The 26,393-nt window shown below is 37.2% G+C and overlaps 1 protein-coding gene across 3 annotated transcripts in view; it reads right to left on the bottom strand.

The window, feature by feature from the left end:
* GRM8 (glutamate metabotropic receptor 8) overlaps positions 1 to 26,393 on the bottom strand; it is a 358,440-nt gene that overhangs the window by 75,526 nt on the left and 256,521 nt on the right. The window lies entirely within an intron of this gene.

The following is a 26,393-nucleotide window of genomic DNA, read 5'->3' as shown; positions in this document are numbered from 1 at the left end:
GCAGCACTGCCTGACAGAAAGGGCCATTGCTGAAGCTGTCAAAAATTATAAATCGACACTCTGTTCTTACTTCGATCAACGAAATGTTCAAAGATTGAAAACTACATGTCCACCTTGGCAACCAGGCCAGCCAAATTAGAACACGTTTTGATGAATTCCCTCAAGGTTACATCAAGGATCTATACTCCTACAGAGACTTTTCAAAAACTACACAAAGAATGTCATTTTCACCCACTCCCCAAATTTATGTGTATAGATGAACTGTATTTATAGTTGAGGTTCATTGGACTCAAATTCAAATATGTTAAAGTTCTGTTTCAGTGACTGGAGGACGAAATTTCTCTTTAATGGGAAAAAAACACAAACCACCACAAAACCCACCCCCAGTGTTTTCACACGTCTCCATGTGAACAATCAAGAAAAGGAGAATATCCAGCTCAGTGAATTCCTACAGTATAAGACTTGTTAATGTAGAACCTACAGGCACTAAATCCACTGTGAGTACTTTCCAGAGAATGCCAAAAGAAGTTTGAAATTCTGGGTAACATATCAAGCAGAATCTAGCAGCAGAAGTGGGAACAGCAGTCTACATACTGCAGGATTTCAGCAGAAGTACTTCTTGTCTGTCTGTCTCTCTCCCATGAAGAATTTTGTTCTCTGGTTTTGTATAGCAGCTTTCATACAAAATTGATACCCAGTGAAATAAACAGTACTTTGAGAGTGACAAGTGGCACACTAACTACTATGCCAATTTTAGAGTTCTGCCAGCAAAAGTCTGGCTGCAAAAATTAGATGTGAGCAACCATGGAAGAGGAGTCTCAAAAAATTATGAGTGAGAAAGAATTAAGACCCCTTTGAAGATTTAAGAGACTCCACACAAAATTTTGGAAAGCTCTTTATGCTTTGCTTCCAATTCATTTGACAGAATTGAAGGGCAAGAATAGAGCCAGTCTACAATCTCCCCAAGCAATGATTTTTTTCTTCACTGCTCAAATAGTGGGTTGATCCAATAAATTTCTTCCACCCAATAAACACATACTCAACTGTTGTTGATATGCAGGTATGGAGGTAACCTTCAAAATATTACTCTCAAGTAATGGTGGGATTCATCTTTCCATCCAGCAGCATGTAAAGGGTTCATGGAAAGAACAGTTATCTTTTACTAATGGATACAAAATGTCCTTTCTACCCTTTAAGAACAACGGGAATTGCAGATGTTCTTTTGCTCAGCATGTGAGCATATAATCTATTGCTGGTTTTACAGATATCATGTTGTGCTGGGTTTGGCTGGGATAGCATTCATTTCTTCATAGTAGCTAGGCTGGGGCTGTGCTTTGGATTTGCGCTGGAAGCAGTGTCGATAACGCAGGGATGTTTTCGTTACCGCCGAGCAGCGCTTGCACAGAGCCAAGGCCCTTTCTGCCTCTCACCCCACCCCACCAGGAGCTGGCAGGGGACACAGCTGGCACAGCTGGCCCCAGCTGACCAAAGGGATATGCCAGACCATGGGGCATCATGCTCAGCATATAAAGCTGGGGGAAGAAGAAGGGGGGGGGGGGGGGGGGGGGGGGGGCGGGGAGGATGACGACACATTTGACATTATGGCATTTGCCTTCCCAAGCAACTGTTATACCTGATGGAGCCCTGCTGTCCTGGGGATGGCTGAACACCTGCCTACCTGTGGAAAGTGGTAAATGAATTCCTTGGTTTGCTTTGCTTGAGTGTGCAGCTTTTGTTTACCGATTAAACTGTCTTTATCTCAGTCCATGAGTTTTCTCACTCCTACCCTTCCAGTTCTCTCCCCCATCCCACTGCGAGGGAGTGAGCGAGTGGCTGCGTGGGGCTTAGCTGCCAGCTGGGGTTAAGCTGCAACACACATACAAAGACACAGACTATAGTACAGGCGGAACCATCCTTCTCTTTGATGCAGTAGTGTTCTCAGATAAAGCATAACAGCATCTCACACTGTGCACCTCAGTTGACAGGAACATAGAATCCTGCTGAATTCAGCTGTCATTCCAACAGAGTCCAACAAGATCTTTCTCATATAGCAGAAGTTAAAACAGCCTTTGCCAAGTTAATAAAATTAAGCTTGTTAAAAGCTGGAATATTCACAGAAGATTCAGACCCCCAAACACTGGGAAGAACACACTGTCCTTCTGTTGAACTGCAGATTTTAGAAACAGTCACAGTGCCTGCTGTAAAGTAAATTTGACTATGTTCTGGCAATGCTGCCATAGCCAGTAGATACTGTTAACAAGTAGTACCAGACCATTATTTTCATCTACGTCTTCTGTCTTATTACTTATATATGTCTTTTAGTTCATTATTGGTTTACGAAATGAAACATTTGATAGACCCAAAACAAGAAGGTGTACATGGCTGGATTGCACCAATAAACCATTAGCTACATAACCAGGAGAGCAAAACTTAAACACATTTGAAGAAAAAAATGGGGATTTTACCAGGGGTTCTCAGAATTATGACTACAGGATGGTAGCCGAAGCCTTGCAAGTATAAGGGCAGAATGAAACTAGAGGCCTTAAGGCTATAAACAAATCACCAAGAGTTAATTTGTGTTCTTAAAAATAAGTTAATCTCATCTGAAGAAAAATATACCTTGGTGGATTATCTGGATGAACAGTTCATCTGAGAATGGATAGTCCACAAAATGCAAAGGTTTCCTAAGAAAATATACTATGTTGGTTAGTCCATCAAATTTAAGTGAATACTTCTGTAGAAAAACTGATCAACACTGTATAGAGATCAGCTAATTAAACCACATGGAGAAACATAGTAGCTGACCATAATTAATAGCAGATGTGGAGGCACATCTAGATTTAGTATATAACACTGTAACAAATGCCGTTGTGTTGGACAAGTGCCTGTATTTTTTGCCAACCATATATGCAGAGCTGAGCACTTGACATCTGGTACTGCACTGCCATGTATGTTTTTACTGTATCATTACTATTGCAGGAAATTGCATCTTAGTTCTAGTTTAAGACACCGAGTGTTTAATTGCTCCACTTAATGGTTGTTGAAGACTGGCTGCTAAATCTAACAACGCACTGTGGAGGGAAAGTAATACAGAACACAACGCTGCCGTGAGGTAGTGAGCCCAGGTAATATAAATTCCAGCTCAGATAAAAAGATTTTGGGAAGCCACACTGAATAGTTCTTGGAATAGGGTATTTGCCTTAGAGAATGAATTTGTATATCCTCATCTAGGAACGACATTTATTGGGCATCACCATAAGAAAAATGTTACTTTTGCTTATGAAAGATATCTCGGTAATGCTGGTGCATTCTGTCACCTCAGAGAATACAAAGCAGCCCACATATTTTAAAATAATTTCACTGTTTTAGTACATTTTTTTCATAATTTTTCATCAGTCATGTAACAAGGTAATTAAAGAACAGTGAGGGAACTAAGCCTTTGGGCCCTTTCACATTTTATTTTCTGTGTGGTTATGTTGCCATACATAATTTTAACCCATTATTGACTCAGGTAATTGTATTCAATCTGTCACCATCTTAACTAATTTTTTAATATATTCTAGGTGACTTAAAGAGGAGTGCATGGCAGAATTTCAAGAATGCGTAATAAGCTTGGCTAACTATGGAAAATAATGTGTGCACCTTCATCATCTTCATCTTTCCTTTGTGCTAATTCTTTTTTTTTTTTTTTTCCTAATATATAAATACAGTTACTAACTTCTTTTGGGAGCTGATTCTGAAATGTCTTTTTGCTGAAGAATTCCAGGATACTTTTAGAAAGTATTTTCTTTTTTTTTTTTTTTTTTTTTTTTTTTTCCTTTGTGATGTATAGCTGTGGACTGTTAAGTGGAAGGAAAATTTTGAATTTCACAATGAAGCATTGTCAAAAATTGTACAGACTTGTTTTGAAATCACACTTTCTTTGCAGTTAAAAGATAAAACAAAATAGGAAAATCATTTGATGTCCTCAAGCTGTAAAGGAAAGACAAACAGTTAAGTCTCATGGCTAGTATAGGCCAAAAGTGTCGATTTTTCTTTACAGGATCTATTTAACAAAAAAGGGATTAGATACAGTGAGAAATGCATGCAGGGAGATCCCCATCCATCCATTCTTGTACTCCTTCAAAGACATCACAGCACGAAGCAATTACGTTGCCCTGACAGCAGAGCTATGCTACGTCCAATGATGTGGTTCATAATATGGACAAAGAAATACTGGGCTGTACATCTGAACTGGTGTCTTGAGGTTTTCAGGTCATAAACATAAACATCTGTCTCCTGCTGGATACCCTCTTAACAGCCATCTATACTGTAAGTATGATGTCACCTAAAAGCTTCAGAGTCTTTGCTGTATTGCATACCAAGTCCTTTAGATATTTTATTTAAGCTCTGAATGGCTGGTAAATAGATCCTGCTTCAAAATCACTCCAAAATCAGATTAAGTAGATACTCTTCTATAAACCCTATAAAAGTATGCTTTATAGAATAGTTGTTACCGTTCATTTGAAGACAATCCATATTCACAGCACAAAATAATGTTACATTTTAGTAAGCCTAAGGACACGTTCACTTATTGCAGATATAAAGTAATAATCTGGTACTGAACAAAATTCCTCCTCCTCCTTCCCAGTTTACAGCCAGCAGCATTAAACAGCTCTGGGTGTTAAACTAGCACATTAGCTAAACATTACTGAAGCAATGTAACTGTGACCTCAGCTGTTTATGACCCTTTCAAAATGCAGCTTAAACTACCCAGAAACATCATTTAGAGAAGGAAAAAAGTGAAATGCATGAGATTTCTAATTCAATATCAAGTAAGTAATGGATCATTTTGGATTTTTAATGTCTTACATTCATGTCAAGGACTCTTTCTGATTAACAACTGTTTTATGACAGGTCCCTTGTGCACTGAACCTGAAAATTTAGTCTTCTAAAGAAATCCCTACGTGTGTACCTTGATATTCTTAAGATGCTGCTCAGCAACTACCTTAACCTGCATGTGCTTACCTTAACAAGTTACATTTGACATGAATCTCAGATGTCCTCATTCCTAACGTAAACTGCAATCTTAGTTTCTTGTGAGGTTAAGGGCCCCTGTGATGCCCAGATGCCTTCCAAAGAACTAGTTCTTTTTACATCTCAGGTAGCAGAAAAGAAGTGGAATGACTGGGAAACCCTGTGTTCACGGGTAGTAGTGCCCAACTGCATATTGAAGTGATTTATCTGTAACAGTTCCTGAATTAAGAATAGTGGTGACCCTTATTAAATAATAATAATAATAATAAATCCACTAAATTAAATCAACAGCCTTGGATTTTTCTTGTATGAAAACCTTTAATAAAAATGTACTTATTACAAGGTACTGCTACTTCAGTGCCTTGACAAAAGTGTAGAAAAGTGGTTGTGCTGGTAAGTCTCACAACTGCCATTTACAGAATTTTCCAACTTTAGTGGAAGTAATATCATTACAAAGCTTGACACCAGACACAATTCTCTTATTTCATCAGATTTCAGTGTCCTGATACTAATTCAATTTTTTAAACTGAAATGAAAATTACTTAAGCCTTCATCCTTTGAGCTGTTCCTCATAGGCTGTTTTACCTGTTATGAATCCGAATGCAGCCAGCATGGATTCAAGGGTATATTTAGGTGAATGGAAGTCAAGCAGTTTACTGTACACTATATTACAGTTAACTGTTATGTGTGAAAAATTTCAGAATGCACCATCTGTTAGAATTTGGCTTTACTGGAAGACTCCTCAGATTTATAGGATCAACCCTTATTCCATTAATTTATATGATTAGTTTTACATGCTAGAGTTGGGGGTTCAGATTTTTTTTAATTAACATTTCTTTTTAATTAGCATTTCATTTTAATTAGCCATTAAAAGGAAATTTTCACAGAGATGTACATGCATTAAATTGTTTTCCTTGAAGCAGAAAGAGGGAGAGTAACCATTTGAACTTTCAGTACTGTGAATTCCCAGAGAAGAATGCATTTGTAAAATTAAACAAGAAATTTGTCACTGGTAAGTATTTTAATGAGAGAAATTAAATAGAAGGTTGTTGAATAAATAGAAAAATAAATAGAAAGAGTAAATATAAGCTGTTTGAACATTTAATACTTGGGGGGGGGGGGGGGGGGGGGGAGGGGGGGGGATACCAGAAAATCATAAACTACTCAGAACTAACAGAACTTAATTTGTGAATGTTAGTCTGGCACACAGAGAAGGAATACACACTGTATGTGTATATATACACTATGTAAGGTTTGTCGGAAACGAAGCCATTATCTGCTCAGTCTCCATACAGCAGACATTTTCAAACAAGCAGTGTGATTAGTAAAATACCCCATGATGACTGTCTTCTATTTTCCTAAATGTATCTTATTACTAAAATACCCAATGATATTGTCATCTATTCAACACCTGAAAAGACTTCTCTTTACGCTTACCCTAAATGCTTCAGTTCAAGATTAGGACAATAAAGCCGGATTTCATCCAGTTGTTGTAAACACAGGTGCTTACTGACTTTTTAAATATCCTAAGATACTGGACACATCCACAAATATATGTAAAATATGCATATGACAGAGAACCTGTGCCTTTCTGAGGCAGCAGCTGGAGGCCAGATGGATACCCTGGAGTATCTGGAATGGCATTCAATGCCCGTGTTTAGACAATTTATCTTTCTTACCATGGGGCAAATTCTGGCTATTCATGTATGAGTGCACAAAATAGAACCAAAGAGAAACTGAAAGTGCTACAGGAAATGATTTATATACAAATGTGAGACATATGTGATATAAATTATAGTGGTACCCACTACAAGGCTCATACAGAAAGTAAAAAAAAAAAAATAGTATTAGTATAAACTGATATAAATCAATTCCAGGTCAGGCAGTACAACTTTAAATTATTGAAGTTGATGGACAAGAACTTTAGTGGTAATTCTATAGAGACAGATATAATTTATTTGATGTCTTGGTCCTCAGCACAGTGAATGATTGAAAATGTGTACTTCTGTGAAAGGAACAGTTCATTCCACCCCTGCATGAGAACATCAGTCAGGGAGAGTATCATGAGGACATTGTATTTAAAATAACAAATAACTAGTAGTACTTTTTTCATTCCTGAATGTATTAGAACTTTTTGCCACAACAAGCAGAGAGAGATGATGTGTCATAAAACTTACCCTAAAAAAAATAAGATTTGAAGACGTGACTGAGCTGTTACAGCCAACAGTATAGGTATATTAAACAGCAATTTGCTGCATCATTCATTAGTGTGTCTATCAGTGTTTATTAAAAGTAGTGATATAAGTGCAATGCTGGTTCATCCAGTTCTTCACCTACTAATTGCAAGAATATATAGGAGAAAAATTCTATATTTAGTTTGTTCCCTGCATTTTCACCCCAGGCACCTGCTGTTGGTCACTCTCAGCAAGTGTACTGCACTGCTCCAGAATACAGAAGGACAGAACTCTAACTCCCCTCTTTACAGCACCTTGAGTCTACTAAGAGATGACAAGTAACCTGTAATACAACAGCATCACAGATTAAACTTCATATTTTGCCAGATAAAGAATCAAAATTGCTAGACACTGGTCCTGCTACGGTGACATAGTATCGTGGAAGCAGTTTTCTATTTCCCAGCCTGGGCTTATCCTGTTCTCTGCACAGTGAGGCTATGCCTCTGCCTTCACCTCTCCTCCCAGAGGTAGGGCAGTACTATGTGAATGACTTTCCCTACTCCAGGGCTAAATGGGAGCGGTGGGAGTTGTCGATGAGCTTCTTCACAGGTAGGTGCTAAAGCAAGACTGGAATTAGCACTGAGGCATTGGCAGAAACACCCGACAGTCCTAGGAAAGGAGTGTGAAGGAGGAGGTTGTGATGGGGTAGGAACTACTGAGGAAGAGAAAATGAGCCCCATTTGGATCTCCGCTGCCGCCTTAGCTTTGTTCCTTTCACCTCTGGAAAAGGGACAGCCCTGGTCACACAATGACGTCAGAGTAGATAGGGAGAGGGATTCCCTACACATAGCCCAAAACCTCAGTGCTACTAGCATACTTGAAAGAATTCAACCTGTTTTTATTCTGTACTCTAACAATCCATAGAGACAAGTTTATTTTAAAATCTAAGGCATACATTGTGTGCCAGAGAAGATTGGTTCAGTTCTGCAGTTGAAGAACCCTGTAAGTCAAAGCCAACAGGCTCTGGGAACAGATATTGTATGCAATGGAGACACATAACTCAATCCTTTAAAAATCGACACATAACATAAAATTCAACTGCAAGATACATACTACTCTAGTAACATACTAAAATAGTAGCAAGGTGGTATGACATTACTACAAGCTAACAGCTTGTACTGGAAGAGGAAGTTGCAAGAGGGTGGTTAGGATTTGGGGGTAACAACTATACAAAAGGTGTAAATAAATGCATAAAATTTTGTTAGCGCGATACTATAGACCAGATAGTAAAAAACGTTCTTGGGTGGAAAATGTTCATTTTAATGTTATGAAGTATAAGTTAATATTTTTTTTAAATGTTGTGGTTAGCTTTTCTTTGTAAATGTATTTTGCAGCACCAGTAGCAGCAAGCACATTTCTTGTAGTCCCTCTGAGAAACGTTCATAGTTATGATTTTCCACAAGAAAAAAAAAAAAGAAAAGAAGGTAGCTTACACATATCCTCGGAAGTAAGTGGGAGTGAAAGTGTGAGGAATCTTTACCAAAAATATAACTGCAAGTAATGACTTGTTTCAGTATTGCCAAAATGAATACACTTCAAGTAGACATGCATTTCTCTACAGAATCACGATCACCTCCAGTCACCAGCAACACAACCACACAATAGAAGCCCAGCTTAAAAGGGTCTTCATATCATTTATTTCCATTCTTATGATTTTACAGGCAAAAAAAACTCTTCCAAGAATCTGTAGCTATATAGTGTCATTGGAGGAGATCAGAATTTGAGGACATCCAGGAGTGTCCGAGAACTTCTGCATTAGCATTTTTTTGTTACCTAAAACTCTAATTAATGTGTTCCTAGGAAGCACAGAACAATTCCCGCCTGACCATAAATCTGGCCATCAGCTTACCTCATGGTACGCAAGGACCCACCAAGACTTATGTGAGAACATATGTCCTGAAGAGTTTGGATGCACCCTGCCTGCACCTGTCTTCAGCAGTAGCCAGTCTCCAATGCTTGGTGAGATACTGAGGACTGTCCTTAACCTACCTTTTCCATTTCTCCTGCTTTGTGACATCATTTGGAGAGGCTGGTGTGGCGCTTCACAGTCACCCACCCCCTTTTTTTGTTGTTGTTACTAGCACCAGAAAGACGTACTTATTTCAGCACTACTAAACTCTCTCACTGAATACACAGTACTGCCACTGGAGTCATCTGCCAATCTATGGGTATTATCTAGGCAGGTCCTACCTAGGACACTGTGCATTGTATGAGAAAAAAAACACTGTTCCCTTCCTAGATTAATGTTCATACATCATTCTACAGCAATGGTCCTATTACAATAGATACAGGTATAAATATTCTTTTTGTTTTCTCTTTCTCTCTCTTTCTCTTTATTATTTTATTCTTTATTATTTTAATCTTTAAAAGAATTCCAGCCCAACTTCTGTGTGAAATTCTTGTTTTATTAGTCTCCTCCATTTTTGCTTTGGTGATTAGCTTATTTCCTCTGGAATAAGCACTGGTGCTCAGTTCTACTAAAGGGTACATTTACAGCATGTTTTCTACTATGCTTCTCACTTCTGGTACTCAGAAACTTTTCAGGTAAGAGTCTATCAAGCTGACAATTGACAGAGTGTCTTCCAGATGATACCAGACTTTTCTCATCAGCTTGCACTTACTGAATATGGGAAGGCAGAGATGAGTTACAGCTCTCCCACTTCAGACTCCAGTCTGAGCATTTACTTCAGGCCAGGATGAAAACGTGCCAAGCACACACATACACATCCCTGCAGATTTTAGAAGTCAAAAAACATGAAGACAAAGCATTTCAGATAAAGGAACAACTTCAGTAAATATCAGTAACTTGCAAGTGCCTGTACAGCCTCAGAAAGAAAGATTTCTTCCCTTTCCACTCCAGAACAATACCTCTGGTACTGAATGATGTGAGAGTAAGGAGATGTGGAGCTAAGTGACAACCTTGCCCAAATGGAGGTGGGGGTCATATAAGGAAGTGGATCAAAGAGATCCACACATTACTACAGGAATTAACACACACACTGTAATGTTCAAGAACTGGTTAAACTGCAAGGGATGTCTGCAGGAAAAGAGTATCAGAACCATCTATAATTCCAGCTGCTGTTGTGCAGAAGTTTGGGGAGTTTGTTCAGCTTCTGGAGCACCTCCTTTGTACTAATAGATTCCCTGAGGTCGACGGGAGACAAATAAAAGTGCTTTGCCAGAGGTGATAGCTGCCTGGGGGGCAAGACAGCACCCCGGTGAGGAAAGGTACACTACCATCTCCAGAGTAATTGTTAAAACGACATCATACTGAGAAAGAGGGTAAATGGCCCTGCTAACAGGCATCATCCCCAGCACAGGGACTTCTGTCCCAACTCCAGCAGAGCTTTTATTTGTGATTCTGCTCCTCTGCTTCTCTTCTCTTGAAGTCTTAACCTGATGAGCTCTCTGTTCAGCAAAGAAGGGCTTTATATGCAGTTGTGTGCTAAGGTCACTACCTGTGCTGAAGATGATGGCTGGTTTGACACAGCTTCTGTCATCCGCTTCTTTAGCACTGGGATATTTTTAAATATAAAGAAAAAACTTGGAATCAGAGGACAAAGGTAGTAGTCACTCCCTTAGCTAACCTAGACCCCAGTCACAGTTCTCAGGCACCAAAACATGATTCATCATGTTACATGTTCAACATGTAACAATTGTGGGATTTCATGTCTAACCTTTCATTCTTTTTCCAGAAATTATATATTTCTAGAATAAAAATTAACAGAAAACAAACAAAAAACAAACAAACAAAAAGAAAAACATTGTCACCTAATCATAGTTGAAATAATGAATTACGAAGAAAATGAAGGAACTAAGCAATTTCCCATTTAAGGCTTATACAAAGTGTAGTTGATTTATCAAAAAATAAACCCACCCTCAATACAAACCCACAGCCAAAAGCCATGAACTATGATAATGTTCTGAAAGCACACAGACAATTTAAGATTTCTCAAACAAGACACATCTGCATCCTCAACTCTGTCTCCTTGGGATTGTCATTATGACACAGACATTAGTCCATTAACATTTAGTTAGACATCTGAAACATAAATGTCTTTTTCTTCTCTATCTATCCCACCTGCACTTAACATTTTCCTTCACGTGCAGCTTAGTGTGACCAATGTACTATCAGTCATCCGTGAGGCTGGTTCATCTGGCTGACCAAGATCCTATTTGGCATTAAGCTATTTCCTGTTGTTTCCTGAGTGCAATGAAATATGTGATAATTAAAATAATTAAGCGGGTTAAAAGTATATCAGGGAATTTCCTAATGTTGATTTCTATCAGTTGACAGGGATTACCAAAGTCCTTCCTTCCAGTGCTTCAGCTGAGGCTTTAACTCTGATGTTTAGAGAGGACACAGCTCCAAAAAGGAACTGTTAAATAACCATAACCCAATCTGTAGCTAGATTTATTTCATCCAGCCTACATTAGAAATAAACTAACTCACACAAACAACCATGCACACATACGCACACACAGAAGAAATTCAGGTCATGCTTCAATTACCACAAAAAATTTGGAGAGAGGCATCAAGCTGAGATGCCTATGTCTGAATAACCACTTTAGATTTTCCAAAGTATCCAGGGTAATGTTATTACAGCCTCATGATCTTGTCATGTCTTATCGTTTGATGTTTCTAGAATGCAAAACAGTCTAATACAATTCACAACAAATTCTGCGTTATTCATTAAAGTATTACCTTGTACCAAAAAGAGGGAGCAGACTACAGAGCAGTTATTGAGAAGTCTGATGTACTGCAACAAGGAAAAAATGCTTGAAATTTCTGAGTTCTTCAGCTCTGCATGGCAATAAGTAATGCATTGAAGTCAAAAGATAACAAATAATTTATGGGGGTTTATTATCTTGTTTCTTTGAAATTCCAGCAAACATTAGTGAGTAACTGGTGGCCAGTGAAAATTTACCCTGTTGCCAAGGTTATTTCAGGTAATTGTGCTGTTCATCTCCAAAGACATAAAACAATATTAATGCTATACCTATAAAACACTTAATAAGTAATTTTAATTTACAGTGTTTTAGAAGCAGTTTGTGGGTCACAGCCTTACTGAAGAACTGACTTAATTTTAGAAGTGAAGCCATTTAACACACCTATAGCCTATATACTCGCTTCCATGCTTCCCACTTTTTAAAGACCCTACTTTAGAGATCGTACTGACCTTCCAGATCAGACCAGGGAATCTTTCAGTACTAACTTTTCAGAAACTTATATATCAATGTCTATACTAATGTTATGCCTTTATGGATGTTGTAAAAGAGTATAACTGGGTTTTTTTCCACTGACTTTTTTGCCAAGGATAAAAGATTACTCTTCTCTTTACATGGAGCATATTAGAAGCTGCTGATATCCAGGGAAGTAATTTACTTTTATTGAAGACAAATGAGCACAATTTTTTTTATACAGAATAACAAATCTATATGAGAGGAACAATGTATTCTCTTAATAGCTAATCTCCCCGTTCAAGGAGACTGATGAAGAGTGTACTTCATTAACACATTTTTACAGTTACAGTTCTGTATTAATGTTAGTGAATTACACAGGCTATATTTTTAATGCAGGAAAGCTTGAGACTGTACATCTCAATCTTGTCTACTGCTATGAGAAATTCCCATTTCAAAAATTAGAAGTAAAAATATTGACAGCTAATATTTTCAGTATTACTTAAATTTTATAACTAATCTAACAAAACTTTTTGGATCCCTGATACTAGGTTCAAGCATTCCTTTTTAGCTTTCTTTAAAAAGTTCTGAATCCTCAGGGCCACAGAGAAAACTTTTCACATACAGCCAAACCGCTATTCAAAAAACAGATGGCACAAAAGAATTGCTCCAAGAGTATTTTTAATCTTAGAATTTTCAGGCTTCTTTGGGGGCCTGACTCAAGACATCTGAGCTCATGGTATTAGAATCCTTTGTTATAGTAAGTGACATAATGAAAAAATGTTAACAGTAGACATCCTTCAAAACTTTGCATGATCTCCCCTACATAACTAAAATATGTAATAACTATTAGACATTCATTCAGCAATGCTGACTTCTTCCTTCAGTATTATAAGGAAGTCATAAACTCTGTTTAACTACTTACTTAAATAAGGTTTGCAACTGATTTGCATTATGGAAACAAGATAAAAGTTTTTTTAAATTTTTTTTTAAAAAATACAAAAGAGAAAGATTTTATAAATGTGACTCAAAATTGCTGAAATAAATCTTTATAGTTTATCACTGTACAATGAGAGTCAGATAAAACCAAAAATCCACTTTTTTATTATTATTATTTTTGCCACAGTTTTCAAAGCTTTTAATAGTTAATATGCTGGGTTTAAGTACTAAAAAAAGATACTATTTTCATAGTTGGGCAACCAAAACAGATACCATTCTTCTCTCAACTCATACTCAACCATAGTAATGACACTGTCCTGATTACCTGCTTATCACAAAGGGTATTTTTTATCTGATTTAAACATCAGTAGGCCTACCAGAAGCAGAGATCTGTTGAATTGCCTACAGATGAAGTCACACATCTTCAGCTGGCAAAAGGGATACCTGGCAAGAGCACTGAACCTAGCAATATTGGGCTGAAAAAAAGATACACTTGCATGCACGCATGCACACACATGAATATTGGGCTGAAAAAAAAGATACACTTGCATGCACACACGCACACATGACAAAAATAAGACCATCTTGCTCCTGGTGCTATTCAGCATGTGTGAAACAGGCTTTTAGGACTAACATACTTGGAGAAAGTGTTAATTGGGTTATCAAACTAATCTGATTACGCCCAGGTGTCCAAAATCTAAGACTACAACATTTAAAAAGTAATTCATAATGGAAAGTTTAATGCAGTTATTGGAATTCATATAGCTGCAGATTCTCTCAACTGCTTAAAGTAAGCAAAGTGGTCCCAGCTGTCCAAAGCCTAGTGAAGTCTCTAATAATAGCCACAGATTACAACATTACGTACTTACTTATCATCACGCCCAAGATTTTTAAGTATGTCAGTAAATCTAGTGTTTTCACTGACAACTTTGAAGCAATGTGAAGATTTAACTGCTATCATGAAGTATTTCAAAGACCACATAAAAAAAAAAACCAACTAATTTGCCAATTGTAGCTCTACCTTCTTAAAATAATTTGATCATTCTTGCAGGTGGTTAGAGGAAATGCTGTACTATTTTTTATTGCACTAAGTACTTGCAACAGATACGTTGCAGACATAAACTGGAAAAAGTCTTGTATAGATTTAATTTCCTTTTGCTATTTCCGTCTAAAAAGTTGGCCTTCTGTACCCTGTAAGTGTTAAAATCAATATTTGCCTCTGCAGCGTTCAGACCAGAACAAATCCCCTTACAAAAAGATAGCAAAAGTTTTGGTCTAAATTTTGATGCCATTTAAAAGACAATAAAACCAAAATGTGATAGTGGGCATCTTTGCTTACCATAACCTGAGTAAGTGCAATGGGACACAGCCTGTGCTAATTATCACAACTTGCACAAACTTCAGTCACAGTTGCATCCATGAATCTATAGGTAGTGTTAAGCCCAAAAAGCCAAAGATTTTTTGATCCTATTGTGTAAACTTCAGCTAACACTATACATGGCCAGTATTTGAGGCTTTTAATCACATTATCTGATTTCATAAAAAGATTATTTACAGACTAATTCCATCCCAAATCTTTACAAGAACAAGATTTTAGATGTTGATTTTGCAGAAACAGCCAGAGTTACAAAAGATGCTTCAAGGAAGGATCCTACCCAGAGAAAGAATACTGTATTGCTACCACAGCCTGTCAGATTTCAGCTGCTTTCTCTTACGGTAAAACTCCATCAGTTCACCCCACTCAAATATTTCTGCTTTCCATGCCTATATCACATAACCTTAGAAAAATTGTTTTATCACCCATCAAAATCCCAATAAAATAAGAGAAACAAAAAGGTGTTTCCTATTCAGGGAAATGTTACAACCCCTTCTCAGACTCTTAAACTGGTATTACCCCTGCAGTTATATGGAGCCCTTTGAGATTTGTTCTTTATAAGGATCAGCTTGATTATATGAAGCATGTAGTTGCAATCTTAGTAACCTAAATAAGTAAGTAATGCACATATAATCCTGTTTTCTTGAAACACATCTGGCCTTTTTGCTCTTTCTACAGCCCAGGGAAGTCTTAGTTCATATTTATAACGGATTGTCCCAACACATCCAGGCAGGAAAGACTGCAGGAAGGTAACCCCTGAGCTACTCCGGAGAAACCAGCACGCCCACACAGTACAGTGCACTGTACCTCAGCAGCACAACTTCCACAACCGGCCCAAATTTGTCAGTACCATGCTGGGTCAGGTTCAGCAAACCCCACGTTGCAACACTGGTGTAGCACCTTTCCTCTGTACAGGCTGTGATACATCCCTACAGCCTTTGTACTCTTCCCTTTCTTTACCAACCACCTAAACTCCCCTCTCCACCTCGTGAAACCAGAGGGTGCTAGCCAGGACCTTCACCATACACTGGGTACCATCTGAACCGCTATGGCTGTACAGCTCGTTAGTTTGAACTATGTCCTTCAGTATTTACAGAAATTTCACTCTTTAAAGACATTTTAGTGACACATTTGTTGAATAAAAAGGTCTAGTAAAACAGTTTTAATTAGTTCTTGACTGGCTAATCTGATTGAAAACATCTTATAATAATACTCCATGCTATTATAAAAACTGCTGACTTCTTTTCTCTTCTCACATCCCTGGCTGAAAATATACTCTCAAAGCCCATCATTACCTCTCATTAAAGACATTAATTGTAGAAAAGCATAGGCCAAATGGAATACAAGAGTGTGTGTGTGTGTAAATCGATTTTTTATTTTTTTATTTTTTTCCCAAAAAGTCAGATATGAAGTCTCTTCACTGTTTCCTCAACTCCTCAAATCAAGTACCTGAACCTAGGTGGGAAAGAAAGGCAGATTTGATTCTTAAAGAGGATACCTTTGAAAAGTTGTCTGTACAAGTTTTATTTTAGAAAAGGATGTCCAGGTGTCCTGACAGGCAACTCCAGGACAGGAGTTCAGCAGCGCAGCACATTGACACCTTGCTAGTTGTTCATGACTACCTTTTCACTTGGATGTTAACAGTTGCAACTTGTGTATGTAGCTTTAGCAAGGATTAAACTTTCTGAGTAAAATTTACTTGGTCACAGCTATGCACTGTCCTGCTTTGATATTCAGCTGATAATGTGCAGAAGGTACAGCATAGCAAAATAGAAGCAGCTGGTCACTTTCCTTCTCATGGCTCACTATGTGTGTGTGGCTTGTTCCCAACACAGTTACTATCACAGCATCCTTCCCACCCTTGACCCTGAGCCTGCTAAAATTTCCTGTACGGTTACCTGAAAGACTTTAAAGTAGTTGGGCCCCTGCCAACTCTGTAAAAATATTACAATACAGCTTTAAGGCAAAGATTTAATCATCCAGCAAGACCTCTGGCTATGGTACCATGATCATAGTTAGTGCCAGTAAGTAAATAAAAACTGGTGCCTGTGGGCCCTAGGGAAAGGCATTCTGTGCACACCACACAAGTTAACCAGTTAGTTCTTCTGCTTCTGTAACTGATAATGCCACAGATATTGCTACTTACCTCCAACTATCTGCCACTTGTAGTCAGCAAAATTCCAAATCTCATGGTGCATTTTCACCTTCACTCTGATATTTGAAAGCATCATATGCAGTTCTGCAGGGTTTACAGATTTCCTTGCAATCAGTGTGAATTCTACAGGTGTACAGGTGCCAGGCTGGGAATTTCCACCTCTCTTTTTGTAATCAGAATATATGCATCCACAGACCAAGGTTCGGCTGGAGTGGTCTCACCTGATGAATATGCAAGATATTCCCTCATATCTGTTGGATGATATTCCACATTTTTCCTTCTGTTGCCTTTTTTTCACTCTCTCACTATGACATGCTGTATTTAAGATTATAAAATCCTGTTCTGATCATTGTTCCTTTTATGCTTTGCTATAATTTCTTGGGTTTTTTTTTTCTTTAGGATGGGTCTCCACCAGAAGAACAAAATCATGTAATGGGGTAGAGTTCAGCTTTGCAGACAGTTCTGGAATAAATACAGGTCCAAAACCAGGTAACCACCAGATTAATGAGTTGGTTTCTTGAGAAACATTCTTCTGAAATTCATGCACCTAAACTGATTTCCACTAGTTGATAATCTGATGGACTCATTTAAATGAACGAGGAATGATGTTTCATTGAACAAAGCAAAGATACTAATTTCTGATAGTCACTCGTGACCCTTTTAAAGATCTGTCCAGGAAACAATTTATTCAGTGTCATATTTACAGCTTGTGTCCAGATGTTGAACTATTAAAGCAAAGTTAAAAACAAAAAGAAAGACAAAACCCTCTTCTATTTTGCAAAAAAGGCACTAATATTTGCCAGGTCATTGAGAAAATTTTCTTTACAGATATAATCCACCATATTAAAAAGGCTTCAGACTTTTCTATACAGGCTCCCTACAGTGACAATAAGCTCTATAAGAGATCTTCATTTGCTCTAGTCAAGCTATGCATGAGAGAGAAAATCCACCTGTACACCATCTGTTCCAGGATTAAGAATGTGAGGTAATGAACAACATTTAGAAGAGCAGGATAATGATTCAAAACACCACAAAGAGAGCATCACACTATCCATCTAAATCTATGATGATGATTTCCTAATACAGTGACCTGCATCTAGGCAGTGATACATGGGATTATATGAAAACACAGTCTTTACCTCCTGCACTAATACATCTCACCTGTGATATGCTGCAGGCATTAGACTCCAAGTTCTATATAATTAATCACATTCTTCTTATCTAAATATTCCCCCAGTGTTCATGTACACAGTTTCTTTCTTCTAAGTCAAAAAATTTACTGACTACTAAGAAAGTTTTGCCATTTACTTCTGCTGAACAAATTTCACTTTGTCCTTAAACTGTCATATAATGAATATGTTAATATACAAAATTAAATGCTCTTCTTCAGATTTGCTTGGTACCATGATGAGAAGATAATACTCTCCAGAAATGTATTTTAACTGTAAATCTCTGAGTCTCATGGCACAATGTAACTAATGTAACAAGATTTGAATTTATGATATGTGGTTGCTATATTAATCTTTTCTAATATTTCTTGTATTTAAAGAAAAAAAATCCTGCAGTACATATTTTTAAAGGTAATGAAATACCTATCAAATTACTCCTCATGCCAGAACTTAAAAATAGAGTTAAACAAAAATATTTTTATTATGAAAGCTATTAACCAAAAATTAAATATTTTTGTGGCTTTTCATTGAAAATTTTCATAATTTTTTTTCAGTGAAAATCTGAAAGGTTTCTGAATTAAAAAAAGTTTTATATTAAGGTAACATCAATTAATATAAAACTGTATATACTTAAAGACAAATAAATCAAGTTAAGTTAAGGCTGGATGTGCTGCATGAAAGAGGAAAAAAAAAAAAAAAAAGTGTGCTAACTATTCTATCCCACCACAGCAAGAGATTTCAGTGTAAGACTTTGTTCACAATAAAGTTGAATTGTTGAAAACCTCAGAAAGTAAGTAAACAAACCACATCCTCACACAGTCTCTAGATTTCTAAACCAACCATAGTGTAAAAGCTTGAGCTAACCTTGGAGTAAGCAGAATAACCTTCGGAAGCTTTCTTGAACTACACACATCATCTAGACCTTCACCTATTTACTTATTACCAATATTGGCACCATTAGGCACTTTGTGTGAAATTTTATCAGAACATTAGTATACACCTTTGGTGATCAAAAGCATGAAGCTTCTTTTATTTGGCTTCCTAACTTCCCCCAAGGAATGTATTAATGAACAATTAAAGCTGCTTGTTATGACCTATTACATTAAGCCACTTCGTATAAATAAGTATGTCACATGTACCATATTTCTGCAAGAAGTAAAAAGAAATGAAGCAATTTTTACTTTCTTGGCGCCGTGCTTGATACCAGAAGTGATTCAAACAAATCCTGTTTCATCTTAGGAAAATATAAGAAGGCCATGGACTTGTTGGATTGAGTCCAGAGAGCCACAAAGATGACCAGAGGGCTGGAGCACCTCTCCTGTGAAGTCAGGCTGAGAGAGTTGGGGTTGTTCAGCCTGGAGAAAAGGCGGCTCTGGGCAGACCTTATAGCAGCCTTCCAGCACCTAAAGGGGGCCTGCAGGAAAGCTGGAGAGGGACTTTGGACAAGGGCATGTGGTGACAGGACAAGGGGTAATGGTTTGAAACAGAAAGAGGGTAATTTTATTAGATATTAGGAAGAAATTCTTTACTGTGAGGGTAGTGAGACAGTGAAAGAGGGTGCCCAGAGAAGCTGTGGATGGCCCAACCCTGGAAGTGTTCAAGGCCAGGCTGGCTGGGGCTTTGAGCAGCCTGGTCTAGTGGAAGGTGTCCCTGCGCATGACAGGGTGTAGAGGAATGAAGGCAGTGGGTTGATCAGCATTGATAACGTGCAGCTGTGGCCTTGCCTCAGAGGCAGTGGGTTGATTGACATGGGCGATGTGCAGCTGTAGCTCGTTCCTGCTAAGTGGTTAAATAGCCCTGAGGATGGTGGGAGGGGGGTGTCAGTTGGAGGAAGAGTAGTGGTGTGGTCTGACCTCTGGAGGAAGGAGAAACAGCATGAACAGTAGAATTTGACTGATGGTAAAAGCCTTGTTGCAGCCTCCTAGTTTGTTTGTGCTGCAACAGCAGAGGGGTTGGAATTGGATGATCTTTCAGGTCCCTTCCAGTCCAGACTAATCTATGATTCCAGGATAACTTCATAATTTTATTCTTAATTGAGAAATCCAAGGGTCTGGTTTATATACACTGAAATATCAAATGCATAAAATTATCAAGAAAATTTACAAATACAATACGTTATCAGTTTCAGGTATGACAAGCAAAAAAATCTCTAATATTCTTTTAATAGTATAAGCATATTTAATATTAAATTGCAGAAAGAGGTGCATAAAAATCTGTGTAATACACAAAGGCCAATCAAATAAATCCTAGCTAGGCTTCAAAAGTCAAAATGATGGCTTGTTAAACTATGCTGCATATTTCCTCTATGCAAAGGGATTCTGCAGGCATTGCCACACCAAGACATCCTTTGTCCTAAGACATCCTATGGACTTTTATCTGTTGGTGTAATAAGGGACACACTGACATTCCTCAGACTGTGCTTTCCAGGACTTACCAAATGAGCTAATGATTTTTTCTAGTTATGTCAATAGCTGGGGAAAGAACAAACATGCTTGCCCGGAGCTTTAAAAGACAAAGCTTTGTACTAAGACTAAGATGCTCTTCAGGTTCAATGCAGAGAATAGGAAAGTGAATCTATATAGATATATACATGAAAATGACTGAGACTTATGTGCAGTCTCTACTTAGGCTGACTGACATCCCTCTTCATTGATCTGCACATATTTGACAGAGAAAGGATTACTCTAGACCATAGCTGAACTGAATGGGCTGAAAACAGTAACATAAGACCTATACAAGCTATCAAAAATGTTATAATACAACACATAGTTGTATAATCTACACACAGTAGATTTTGGAATAGTTGTAATTTCCCTATTATTATTATAATGGATAAATGAAACTGACATAGCCATTATCTTCCATCAGAAGCTTGTCTGAATACTGAAATCATGATAAATTTGTTTAAGAAACTTTTGCTCAGATGGCAGCGTAAATTCTATCAGAATAGCAAAATGTGATTGTCGTACACCAACTCCAATCCGCAGACAGTCCCAAGTTCACTGAAATGGGAAAGTCAAATATAGCTATTTTTTTGCATCTAGCAGTCCACATCAAATCTCCTATCAGAAGATTATCTAGGCGAAAATGTTTCTTTTGTTAGCAGCATTTGTTCTCTAGGAACAATTTTTTAAATGTAATTTAAAAATGAAAGCCATTATTTTTGGTGAGCATTTTTTTGCATGCTTTCAAGGCAAGGCAAAGTTTAAAAAAAAAAAAAAAAAAACATTGCTACAGATTAAAAAGTTAATAAATGCTATCTGTTGTACCATAACATCTGAAGTAACAATAACAGGAAGGAAAAATAAAAGTTTACTATGTGCTTAGGGTAGTATATATTACTGGGGGGAAAGGTTTTAAACCTAAATACTTCAAATTATACTGGACATCTCCACAGGTTTTTGTAGTTATTTTGGGTCCTCATTGAATTTTGTCCCACACAAACAAATTATCTCAATTCCTAAATGTAAAGCTGCAGAGGACAGAATGACCTATTTTTTTTTTCTTAATGCCTTGTGTACAAGTATTTATGTTGTAAATGACAAGTCATGGGGCTAAAGCGAAAAGCCTTTAAGTGAGAGGGAAGGCAGAAGAAAAGGCTGCAGTAAAGAATATTGCCAAGAAAATTATTCTGTAATCTTTTAATGCCTTTCATTATTTCATTTTCTCTCTCATCTTAAATTTTAGCCTGACATCTGGATGTTTACACATCTGTAGTAACAAAATTCTTACTTCAGTGCAGTTAATTTATGACTTTATTTTTAGTTCAATTTTTTCCTTCCAGAAAAGGAAGTTGCTCTTTCATTACCACATAATAATATGCAGAAGTTATAAATTTTAACAAGAAATTTTAAGTACTAAGTGATTTATAATGGAAAATTGAAAAGTTAGTCAAACATTCTCTTCCACATAAGATTAGCTAAAACTGTTTAAAGTTTAGCTAATATAGTAAAACAATTCCTCTTACTGAACAAATAGAAAATGCAATTGTTCATGAAGGACTCTTGTTCAATATCAGGCAGTTCAGGATGACAAGTGTTATGATTTTATTTTTATTTATAAACCCTAAAACTCTTGACACTTTTAGATAAGGAATTTCTTTAAGTCCCAAGATATTCATCTGTATCTGCAGTGCATACTCATCATATGAATCATTTTATTAACCTAATGGGCTTTCAGTAATCTTGAAGCCAAAACAACCGAATTTCCTTTCTATTTATCGTGACTATCTTAGCCATAAATTGTATGTATAGAACGGTGTAATCTGCTGTATGAGATGGTTGTTGACATAATTCAAAGCACACATCAGACACTAAGCTGAAAAATCGCTAACATACAAAACATATAAGTAATAAATTAATTTTAAGCCTTCCTCCTCTTTGTCCCTCACAAGCAATATCCATTGTTTAGGGGTTTCCTTACTGATGCATACCTCCTAGTTCCTTTTCTGTTGACATGTATTATAATTTCCAAAGTACAAGTCATTTAACTGCGGTGCTTTAAAATATTATTGAAAATTATTTTTCCCCCAGAAAATACCTATACATCAGGCAAAGAGAAAGCAGCAGGAGAGATACCTACATAAACTTTCCCTTATTCTTACTGGATGTGTATATCTGTATATCTCAGTCATATCTTGGTGGGGTAGTTTGATTTCATTTTCTGTATTTTGTTAAAACAGATGGCCCACGACTTTTATCAAGAAAACTAAGTTTTTTAACATACCTAGATTTCTACCCAAGGAAGTCAGGTAATCGCCCACTTCCCACATTTCTTTCATCCCTCTGGCCATGCTGCAGGTACAGAACCTATGCCATAAAAAAGTAACATTAAGGGATTATACCTATCATCTCGGGCTGAATATTTCTGCACCTAAAATACTATTTTCAGAAAGAATTCAGATAACAAAATGCAAGCACAATGAAAGGAGGGATTTGGTTTGCCTAATGTATTTTGGACACTAAAGACACGTTAAATTACACTTTCTGATATCTTGAGGCAAGATGCAGGAAGACAACTCATTCTGCTCACATTTTTGCTGCATAGAAGAAACTTCCAAGCTCAAACTTTGTTTTGCCTTTAGTAAAATTGTAGTGTGCTTATCTTACATGCAGTGATCTCCCTGTAGACTTATGTCAACTGCTGATGGATGGAACTGAGCAAATGGGCGGCTAAGCCTTTCTTAACCTGTTCGTACTTTAGTTAATCTAGTTAATTCACTTTTAATTTGTAACAGTGGAAGCATATTTTCCTAGTTGGGCTGCATCTATTGAAATGATCTACTAGGCTTGAGATGTAATCTCACAGAATGCACTATTCTCTTTTAGCTAGAGACAGACATCCTGCTGAGAACATGATGTCTAAAAACAAAAACAGTGAAATCCTACCAATTTATAATATCATTGTCTTCCACTAAAGCAACATTCTGCTGGAAGTTTAAGCCACCAAGCAACATACTATAAAAATGTGAAAAAATAGTCGTTTAAGAAATGCATCACGACGTAGAACATAGAGCTATAAGCATCCATTCAGCACATGAAAGTAGTGCAGGAAACTCGGGTATTCTGGAAGTGGCCCTGGAATACCAAGTACCAAAAGAAGGGTGATGTCCTGCCTGACAAATACCATAGTATTTGATCATGTGACTCCTGCCTCAAATCTATAATTATGGATTGGAGCATATCCCCTAGGTAGAAGCTTAATCTTTCTTAAGGAATTTAAGTGGTAGGGAAATTGCACCAGTTCTCCCAGTCTTGTCCAACTAAGCACAAGAAGATGCATCTTCTCTCCCGCTGAGCAGGCAAGTCCTTTGCAGTCCACCCATCCTGCCTCCAGCTGTCTGGTTTACAAATTTTTGGTAAACTCTGCTGATGTGGCCTGAAGATTAGCTCCTCTCCACATTTGCTTACCTGGGGAGACAGTCTCTTTTCTTTTTCTGTTCTTTCAGTCTTGACAGGTTTGAGGAGCATACACGTGAATGTCATGAAGGCCAAGTGCAAGGTCCTGCACCTGGGTCAGGGAAATTCCCAGTATCAGTACAGACAGGGAGATGAATAGATTAAGAGCAGAACCATAGAGAAGAACTTCGGGAAAACTGGTACATGGTGTACTGGGTATGAGCCAGAAATGTGCACTTGCAGAATGAGAAAGCTAGCCATAGCCTGGGCTGCATCAAAAGAAGTGTGGCCAGCAGGTCAAGGAAGGTGATTCTCCTCCTCTACTCCATTATCATGAGATTCCATATGGAGTACTGCATTCAGTTCTGGGGTCCCCAGTGCAAAAAAGATATGGACCTGTTGGAGCGGGTCCAGAGGAGGGCTATGAAAATGATGAGAGGGCTGGAGCACCTCTGCTGTGAAGAAAGGCTGAAAAAGTTGGGGTTGTTGGGCCTGGAGAAGAGCAGGCTCCAGGGAGATCTTAGTGCCGTCTTTCAGTGTGTAAAAGGGCTTATCAGAAAAACAGAGAAAGACTTTTTACCAGTGTTTGTAATGACAGGACAAGGGGCAATGGTTTATAAACAGAAAGAGGGTAGATTTAGATTGAATATAAGGAAGAATTATTTTTTTTTTTTTATGATGAGGGTGGTAAGGCACTGGAACAGGTCGCTCAGAGAAGTTCTGGATGCCTTACCTGTGGAAGTTTTCAAGGTCAGGTTGGATGGAGCTTTGAGTCAGATGAGTGAAAGATGTCCCTGTCCATGGCAGAGGGGGTTGGATAAGATGATCTTTAAAGGTCCCAACCCAAACCATTCTATGATTCCCTGCAGGAGATCAAGTTTTCAGCTTCTGATTGCTTCCCAAGTTACATACTTTCTTGCCATTAGGGACATATACTCAACCTCACATTCTAAAAATATTACAGTATTTCTAGTTTCACTTTGTCTAACTTCAGCTTTCAAACCGTGCCGTGCTTAAAAATTAAAATGCTTTATCACTGTATATTCCTTCATAAGACAAGAAAGGATTAAAAAGACCTCTTAACCATTCATTAAAGATTCTCCAGTTTCTTATTGTAAAATAAAATGCTTGCTAAAATCTTGTAACATTTTCTTTAGTCCCTTTGCAATATACAAGCACCATTTTTAAACAATGAATACATGAAATGGATAATGACTTCCAGTGATAATACCACAAAGGAAGAAGATAGTAATTTTAATTACACTTTTCATTCTGCTATTTATACACTTAGAATCACATTTGTTCCTGTACCAAAAATCTCCCCATGAACTGAGGTTCAACTGATTATCTACCCTAAGTCCTAAATTATTTTCTTTGTCCCCACTCATTAAGACACAATTCAATGTCCATTAAGTATATGATTTTTTTGTTTAAAAAAATTTAAAGCATACATAGGGTCCAGAATATAAGTTCACAGACTAAAACATTAATGGATTTGGGGTAAATTCCTTATTTTTAATAGTTTTTTTCTTAAGCCTACAAAAGATGATAAATCATTAAGCAACGTTAGCAGTTACGTAAAATTACTAATTAGTTAATGCCCTGGTAAAGAGAAAAATGTGGCTTTTTATAAGAAAATATGTAGAAGAAGCATACTGCAAAAATGTTGATACAGTCATTAGTTAGCTTGCTTGAGAAGTACTATTAACAATGCCAACATGCTGTGTAATGATTCCACTGATGTAAATATAAGAGCAACTGAAAGGGAGCAAATGTAGATATGCCTGTTTAATGCCCAAAGGGACCGCTTAGACTTTTTTTTTTTTCTGTTAGAGCATAACAAAAATTCCCTCAAGCATGATTAGATTTCCCCTTATTTTTGGATTTTCCAAATATAATTTCCACCCAATATAAACTAACTTTTTTCTATATGCTTTATCTGTACTTTCAGTAGAGAAGTGTCAACATAAAACATTTTCTTTAACCAGACAATACATAAAGAAAATTAAAGCAGTAGAAAATATAAAATATAATCTACTAATTCATTTGAAAGTTGTCCAGGAAAAGTGAATGATTGCTGTCACCTACGCTATAGCCTAGGTTAGAAATAACAAAATAAAGCCCACTTTGAAGAAACTTGCCTCACATATGTGTCTGTTGGGCCCTAGAAGAGAAATTTTTAATAGTATGGTATGTGATGAATTAGTTTAGAGAGCATAAACTCAATCAGCATGGGTAGGATTCATCGCACTTCATATAAATTGTTATATAATAAGTGGAAAGAGATAGACGGTGTGATTCATCTAGATTATTCTAAAGTTGGTTTTTAATACAAGTGGGTGAATCACCCCTCTGAAGATTCCTAGATTTTTGATAAACTGTTAAAGGAGTCTAAATGGTTAAATTAAATTAAATGCCTAGTTTTGC

Source organism: Falco biarmicus, chromosome 5 (genome assembly GCF_023638135.1).
Source record: "Falco biarmicus isolate bFalBia1 chromosome 5, bFalBia1.pri, whole genome shotgun sequence".
In the NCBI taxonomy this organism is placed as follows: domain Eukaryota; kingdom Metazoa; phylum Chordata; class Aves; order Falconiformes; family Falconidae; genus Falco; species Falco biarmicus.
Note: the sequence above shows the minus strand (reverse complement) of the source record. Positions and strands in the feature narration are given on the sequence as shown.